Source organism: Bombus bifarius, unplaced genomic scaffold (assembly GCF_011952205.1).
Source record: "Bombus bifarius isolate JDL3187 unplaced genomic scaffold, Bbif_JDL3187 scf7180000009985_frag, whole genome shotgun sequence".
Classification (NCBI taxonomy): Eukaryota; Metazoa; Arthropoda; class Insecta; order Hymenoptera; family Apidae; genus Bombus; species Bombus bifarius.
Window position 1 is genome coordinate 10,672 of NW_022885454.1, and position 9,006 is coordinate 19,677.

The window sequence follows — 9,006 nt, forward strand, 5'->3', positions numbered from 1 at the left end:
GCGGGCAATATTTTGCCAACAATGGGAGGAGGAATGCGAAGATCAGTGGGTGTTTCAGTAGCTGAAAACACCGTTCGCACAAGCCGACACAGCGGATAACTCCTTTGGTTAAAGTTTAAACAATGATTCTATCTTCAAAACCGTTCACGAAAATAAAACGAGATCGATGATAGGAAGTTCTAATTTGATTCTCGACGGCAACGAGATTATCAGAGAAGAAGGAAATTTTCAAAATTAAGTTTCTTACCTTGAGGAGTAGGTGCTGTCTGGTGCCATTACCTCAGCTGCTCCGGTGGTCGTCGAAGGTTTTGTTGGGTTTATTACTTGAACTCGAATATAGTTTACTATCAACTTTTACTTTATTTATCTATTTCGATACAGACTGAACAATTTACTAACCGGATTAATACCGCAATTACAATGCGCGTTTCTGTCTAAGCGATGAAATGAGGATTTCAAAGATAAAATCTTTCTTTTACTTAGTCGCGGTTCTCTTTTCTTGACCGAAAAACTAAAGACCCCGAAACGCAAAATACTATACAAAATTTCTAAACGCAATGATGAGCGCAATAACGAACGTAGTAACAATGAACACAAAATATAATGAGCCGTAATAACAAAATGATCACAGGAATTATGAACAAAGAATAGTGAACGTAATACGAATGATCCGTAATAACAATGAACACAAATTATAAGGAACACAAGAAGAATGAACCGTAAAGAATAATGAGCGCTGCGCTATGTTGCTACGCTTATTTATAATGCCATCCCCCACGGGGTGGTGGTCCGCTGGGGGTACGCTTCCGTGGGAATCGGGATGTTGCAGTTTGGGTTTCTTGGAATCGTACGTGACAAAACGTAAATTCCGTATTTCGACTTAGTTTTTATCGGTCCTGTGTTTCTGCTGAACTAGCGTCTAGGAGATTTGAAGCACTCCATGCTGATCTAATCCTTTCCGCGAGAGACTTCCACGTGCTGTACCGTGGCAATTACCGGTGTTTCTTCGGCGCGTGCAAAGGCTGGCGGCCGCAGCATCATTATCACTTCGATGCTCGCTCGGGCAACACGCGCAACTCCGCTGCTCTCCCACAACAAGGACCTCCTTCTTTGAGTTATTTTTCGTAAGTTTGGATATTCGCATATTATGGTTGTTTTTGCGATTTTAATGTTTTTTCCCTTTTTGTTGTTCCCCTAGGCTTCGGTGATCGACGTTCGGACAATGTTTGCGGAGGCATTTCCATCAGAGGTTCCTTATTATTATTATTTTTAGATGTATCTTGTTTTTATGTACGATGTATATATATATATATATATATTTTAAATGTGTTATCTATTTTATGTTTGTTAAATATATTTAATTTTATATTTCCCCCTTTTTTAATTAATTATATATATATATATATATTTTTACATTTGTAGTTGCGCATAGAATTTATTAAAGAAAAGTATTAACAATGTGTTTTCATGATTTGTTTCTCGCGCCTGACTTCCATTAATCCCTAATATTCCTGTCGTCATGATGCGTGTAAATCTAACATGGCTGCTCATAAATGTCATCAGTAAAGTTATAGTGACGGGTCTTTAGTTTTGTTTGATATCGAAGTAATTTTTCGTCTGTCGCTCGTTTTTCCTTATTCTACCGCAATTAGAACATTTATTTATTAATATTGTTTAAAGTGACAACAGTATTGTTCGTGTGAATATACATATATATATATATATATTTATGTTGTGTGTCATTTTAATATGACTAATGTTTTGTAATTCTTCGATAGCGTTATTTATTGTTTTGAATAGTTTATTTTATAGAGTATTCGATAATATAAAACATACGCACACACACACACACACATATATATATATATACGTATTTATATGCATATTCCTCCTGGCGGTGTAGTGTTCATACGAAATGAAATGTTAATTATTTTATATTAACTTCTTTTAATAAGATAGAACACGCACACGCACATGTATATATTTCTGGCAGTGTGATTTTCATTTAGATTCTTTAGCGATGTAATGTTGTGTGTTTGAGGTTATGTGTCAATCATTTGATTTCATATATTCATGTATATCTTGTATTGTGACAACATAGTATGGGAGGTTTTGTTTCTAGATTATTGTGTGTTTAATGTGTTTTTACATATTTGTGTTTGATGATAGAATTTCTGTATGCAATTCCTCAAGTCGTTGCGGTGTTAATTATTTTGAGCGTTTGGCCTATCGACAGGTTGTCGCTTAGTCCCAAGTGTTGTGTTGTGTGTTCTATTTCTTTTGTAGATTATTAGTAGTAGTTTTAGTTTAGAAAATAGATTATTTATATGCTTATATAGAGACATGCATGTTTCGTAATGTAGTTCTTATTTTATAATTCTTTACCGGAATGTAGGCTAGTTTTAAGTATGTATCTTAGATTATCGATTTGAATCAATAATGTAGAATGCGCATACATTAATAGTGGTTTAGTTTAGAATATAATTTATATATTTATATATAGACATGCATGTTTCGTAATGTAGTTCTTATTTTATAATTCTTTACCGGAATGTAGGCTAGTTTTAAGTATGTATCTTAGATTATTTATTTGATAGAATGCGCACACATATATATATATTTCTGACAATGTAACCTTTATTTCTTTAATAATACAATATTGTGTGTTTTATGTATTCGTTAAACTATTAGTTTTTGACTTCATATATACTTATATTTCATAAATTGATAATATTGTATTTGTTGCATAGTATTGGAAGCACTGTCTCTAATATTTACTAGGTTATTACATGTTCGGCATATATGTTTATACTTATATGTAACTCTCCAAGTTGATTGATTAAAATATATTTATATATATATGTATTTCTGGCCTTTCAATTATTTCCCCTTTTGTAGTTATTCTTATTTCCCGGGTTATTTGTTTGGTTCGTAGCTCGTTCAATCCATTAGCTGGTTTTATTTATTTTAATTTATACTGGTTGGATTTATTAGTCGCCCTCGTTTTGTTACTCCTTCCTTTAGTTTCGTAGCGCCGTGTGTTCGTTTGTGCATTCAAATCCTTATTCGCGCGTTTTGTATAGAATGGTTTTCTTGTTCTTGTTACGGCGCGTGCGGAGCGCGGGACGTGACACCCTCGCCCTTGGAGTTCAAATTTCCAAAGGAAATTTGACTGATGGTGTCTCTGAGTTCGCTCAAGGTGGACGTAGATGTCGTTGGTTGTTGAGTGACTACCGGTGTTATCGATATCCCTTGAGGTTGTGCTGTTTGATCATCGATATTTCGTTTTCTTTTGAGGTATAGTAGCAGGTGGGTGACTGAGCCGCATATTGCTCCTAATAGGGCGATTTCACATCCGTAAGTTTCACGTAACTGGTATCCGTGTATGGCTATATCTATTATCGTCTTGATTAGTTTAAATATTACGAGTATTCCAAATATTGCTGCACTGACAGTTCCAAATTCCATAAACCCAGTCCATAAGCTTGATACGGTATTTTTCGCTATTGTCGTTAATGTGTTTTCGTCCATCATTCCCAGGATGTTTACTATTCCAGGGACGATTGTTTTTCCTGTTGCTCCTCTGGCCAATGTGTTCAAGACTGCAGATTTTTCTGCCGGGAACATGACGTGGTCCCGTAGTGCGTCCAGGTCTTTTTGGGTATATATTCCGCTCGTGGCCAACGACGATGGTGCTGAATATTGCCACGTTTGGCGCACGTCCGGGCGGAGTTCCTGTGGTGCAATTGTTTCCATGGGTTTTGGTACGAATTTGTGCCAGTGTCCGTCGATATTGTATAGCGTAGGTAGTACCGCGCTACATTCTCTGTGGTTTCCGTGTTGCGTTAGGATGTGTGTTTTTGGCGTTAAAAATGCGGTGCGATTCCCTTGCCAAACGGGTAGCTCCGAGTAGCATTCTGTTGTATGTCGTACCTTTACTTGTACCGGAATGCATTTGACTATATGGACTGCCTCTCCTGCGATCAGGGCCATGTGTCCTGGGGTTTTGGTTATGGTGTATGCAAATTCATCGGGCAGTAAGATTGCTAAGCTTAAAGCATTCTCTATTAGTTTCTTCTGTGTGGTACACCTTTGTGTCAGTATATCATGGTATAATGTTGTCATTTGTCGTTTAATATGTTTCTCTACGTAAATGAATTTTGAGTTGACGTATGCGAATATGTCCAAGTTTTCGACTGCTGTCTTGCTTTTGGAGATAAACGTATTTCCTCTTGTCGTTTCTAACAGGAACAATTTGGAGTGTTCAGTGGATAGTAGGGTATATCCACACAGTGGCTGTTCTCCAGTTTTAGTCAGTGCAAATGTTACTTCCTGCGTTGTTAGTGCGTAAACTGGTTGTGCTGATTCCCTGTTGGTTTTTATTTCCTGGATCTTTGTAGCAATTCCTTCATATAGCACATCGTACTGATCAAATTTGCATGGTGAGGGTGGTTGTGGTTGCCGATAAGTGTATCCGTCTTCAGCGTCTGGACAGTTTCCTTCGCTAAGGGTACATACCGTTCCTGATTTCAGTAGAATTTTGTTCGCCTTGATCCATACTGGCACAACTGCTGATTTTAAACTTATCCTTACTGTGGCTTGTACGACGACCTTTTCCCAGCTCCCGTATGGGTCTACATACTGTGTTCCCTGGCAGCTGCCGTCGTCTGTTAACTTGCCGGCTAGGACAAGCGACCTTGTTTCTGTTGCATTATCTTTTAGGCCTACTATAAGGTTTTGTGGTCCGAGTGAAAACGTGCCGTCTTGGTGCATCCTTGCACATTGTTGGGCGGTTGTTTCATGGAGGTATTCGGCGAATCCGTTATGCACTGCCGACGTGTGGTAGTGCATGCCACAGTAATATATAATTCGAGTTATTTGCACCTTGCATTGCCTTACACTGGTAAATTCGAATTCTGAGAGTTGCAGTAGTTGAATATAAATATCTTGGGTTTCAGTCATCGCAGGCTGTATGCTGCAGTCCCCAATGGAGTTTAGAGAGATAGTGGTAACGTTGAGGTGGTTGCCATTGCAGTCATATCCTACCAGGCCATATGCTATTTTGATGAGGGTAAGTACGATAACCAGGCGATTCATCTTCCTATTAACAATTTATTAAATCGTTTCTTACTCTCGAGTTTATTAGTAATAAGAATAACCTTTTATTATTATTAATATATGTATATAGAAAAAGAAAAGTTTTATATTTATATGTATTTTTTCTCTCTTTTTTCTCTTTCTTTTTTTATTGTTAAAATCCTTTGTTTTATTTTAGGTTTTACGTACATGTTATCGGTGAAAATAAATTTCATGAATGCTACCTGGGTTATAATTATATACATATATGCATACATATTGGTAAGTAGTATAGATGAGATTTGTTTTATTGTTATAAATATATAAGTATATATCATTAATAGGAATAGATATTACAAATATAGCTTGTCTTTGAATATATATATATATATATATATATATATATATATATATATGTGCGTGTAATGGTAAATATGACGACTTATTTTACGAGTCACTTGGATTATCAATGGAAGTGAGTGTTATAGATATAGCCTACTTTACAACATGGGTGTATACATATATTGGTAAACATAAGTGAAAATTATATGTATAGTTATAAATGTTGTTTGTTTACAGGTGGATAGCATCAGTATTTGGTTTTGTGCGTAGCATACAAGTACTTTATAGTTCCACGGCGCGGATTGCTATTCCTTGAACTAAAAAGTTTCTTTCAAGGTGAGTTAGATTAGTGTAAACGGTCATGCATTGGAGGCATGATATAGCGGGTTGTAGGTCCGCTAGGTTTATATCACACATACGACAATATGATATTCGTGTTCTTGCAGATACTCCGCATATGAAATGAGTGGGTGGGTCGTCACATTGGTCCTGGTCGTCTGGATCTAAGTTATCGAAACAGTCTTGACAAAGATGACCGTTATCTAAATGGTAGACGGAACGTATCAACCGAACACAAAGGCAAGACTGAACATCCTCCGTCGCTTCCAGATCGAATGCGGGTACGGGCCCGTCTGGGTCCTCTATGTTAGGGTTGATGAACTCGCCACCTGTTCTGTACATACATACGAAAACAGTTAATATATATATATTTTATAATTTTATAAGTTTCGTTCGGACCTGTCCCTTTGTACAAATACTGTATCCCTGTATGTAGTATAATATATATATAATAAGTTATGATTATGTTAGTTGTTATTTATTATATATATTTTCCTTATCTCTCTCTCTTTTTTCTTTTTTTTTTTATTATATTTTTTTTTCAGTACCTAGCATTGCTATTATAATGCTGTATTACATTGTATTAGCTATTATTTGTGTTGGGGTGCGTGCGACGAATTTTCAACATGGTCGCTTGCGTGTATCGTTTGTTTAATGTCAACAGTAGCGTGTTGTTGAAATAGTTAATTTGTTAATCATTATAGTTTATTTTGTAGTGTTTCTGTAATATTGTTTGTGTTTCATGATATTGTGTGTGTCAATACCGTGTGCTACCTTAATGCGATAGCATAGATTGTGTTGTTTTCGAATTTCGATAGTCATTGTTTTGATTATACGTGACTCGCATTTATATAAATCTTGTTTAATTTAGTTAATGTTTTTTTTCTTTTTTTTTGTGTATTGTGTTACCAGATATTTTGTGTAACGTAACTTTATTCCTTTGCACCGAGTTCAGTCATGTTGTTAATATTTAGTTAGTCTATCTTGATTAATTTCTAACCTATTCCTGTGTTTATTAACCTTTCTTATTTTCCCTATTAATTTATTATTGCATGTACTTGCTATTTGCTATTATTTTGTGTATGATATGAGTTAGTTCCCTTATTAGTGATTAAAACCTACTTGTTAGATTAACATTGTCTGTAATTCTTCAGATTCTACTCTTCCGATGCTGCATCACTTACCTAGATCATTCCCACAACATCACCTGATTCTTCGATATGCCTTGGATACTTACTACGGTTGTCTTCAATCGTCTTATATCTGTGGCCATAAAGGTACTGTTTAGTTTATTTAGTTTAATATGTGTATAATGCATTGTGTGTGCGACCGCTATTGTGTATTACAAAATCCACTTCTACATGTTAGATATAATAATATAACAATACTACGTAGATTAATACATAATAAGATATCCTTTTACTTTCAATTAATCTATCTTAATTATTTTCTAACCACTTTCTACACTTATCAGCTATTTTATTTCTTCTTGTTAATCTGCGACATTCATGCATGTACACTTCCTTGTATGGTGATTAATTGTTCACGAGGTAAGTTGCACTTCCACTGTTTTAGTTATTCGTTGAACTAACACGTTTTACATTCAAACAGTAATCGGAGCATTTGTAATAAACTTCTTTTTCTTTTCAGGTTTCCGCCATCTGTGTTGTTCGACGAACAGTGCCATGCTTCCATAGTATTGTTATAACATTTAGTACTGTTGTATTTTGCATTAAGGCAGTTGAAGTTAATTTGTTCATTTATTTTTCAGCTGGCTGTTGTACATGGTGTTTCGCAAACCGAGATCCATAACCTATTTTGCACGTAAACCTTCTCGTATGATGATTACTTGTTCACAAGGTAACTTTCACTTTCACTCTTTTAATTTTTATTGAATCAACACGTTGTATATTCAAACAATAATTGGAGTACACCTGATAATTTTCCTTTTTTTTCTTTTAGGTTTTCGCTATCTGTATTATTCGACAAACAGTGTCACACTTCCTTTTGATTTATCCACAATATAGTTATAACACTTAGTAACCTTGTATTTTGTACTGAGACAATTGAGACTAATTTATTCACTTATTTTAGGTAGCTGTCATACATTATGTTCCGCGAACAACGATCCATAACCTATACTTACACGTACACTTTCTTGTTTGTTGATCACTTGTTCGCAAGGTAACTTTCACTTTCACTCTTTTAATTATTTATTGAATCAACACGTTTTATATTCAAACAATAATTAGAGTACATATAATAATTTTTCCTTTTCTCTTTTAGGTGTTCGATATCTGTATTATTCGACGAACAGCACTACAACATACACTACTGCACTACGTTGCCCACTGAAATCACTTTATTCATTGCTTATTTCGGTTATGCGCTAGTTTTAGCTTGTTTAAGTGCACTGTTCGCGGAATCCCTTTTACTTCAATCTTGACGTTCTGGTTCTGCAAGATTTCTAGTACCTTGTATGGTCCAGTATATTGATCGGAGAATTTTCCTTTACTAGGTTCTTTTAGTAGATATATCGAATCTCCTGTTTTAAAATCTTGAGGGTTAATTCGTCGATCGTTAGTCTTAGTTTGGATTTTATCAAATTTTCTCTTGCCATTCGTTGTACGGTGTTAATTTTATCAAACAGATCTTCGAGATATTCTGCGTAAGTTGGTTCCATGTTCTCTTCGATTATTACTTCACCAGTAGGTTCTCTGGCTAGATGTCCAAAAACTAATTCGTGCGGGGAGAATTTCGTTCCTTCGTGTACAGAGGTATTATAGGAAAACATAGCTAATTCTACCCATTCGTCCCAATTTTTGGAATTTTCAATGTATAATTTGAGATATTCTATCAGCACGTGGTGAGATCTTTCGATTGAACCGTTACTTTGTGGATGATATGCCGTCGTGGTATATTGTTTGATGCGGAATCTCTTTGTTACTTTCTTCATTAGTGAGGATGTAAAGTTCGTTCCTTGATCAGTGAGAGTAGCTCTCGGTGACCCGAAACGACAAATAAATCGCTTTACAAAAACGTCCGCTATCTCGGCTGAAGAGATTCCTCCTAGTGGAATCCCAATTGAGTATTTTGTTAATAAGTCTTGGATAGTTAATATATATTCGTTTTCCTTTTGGGTTTTTGGTAATGGACCTATAATATCCATACTAACCTTATCGAACGCTTTACCTGGTGTGTCTGTAAGTACCATTGGTTGCTTTGCTTTTATTCTTGTGAGTTTCTTCA

The 9,006-nt window shown here is 35.5% G+C and overlaps 1 long non-coding RNA gene across 1 annotated transcript; it reads left to right on the plus strand.

Annotated features, from left to right (window-relative positions):
• The first annotated feature begins 5,319 nt into the window (after positions 1-5,319).
• Positions 5,320-6,219, plus strand: LOC117215985. Its single transcript, XR_004489263.1, has 3 exons — positions 5,320-5,358; positions 5,656-5,754; positions 5,865-6,219. It is a non-coding gene; the product is annotated as an uncharacterized LOC117215985 (long non-coding RNA).
• The last annotated feature ends 2,787 nt before the right edge of the window (positions 6,220-9,006 follow it).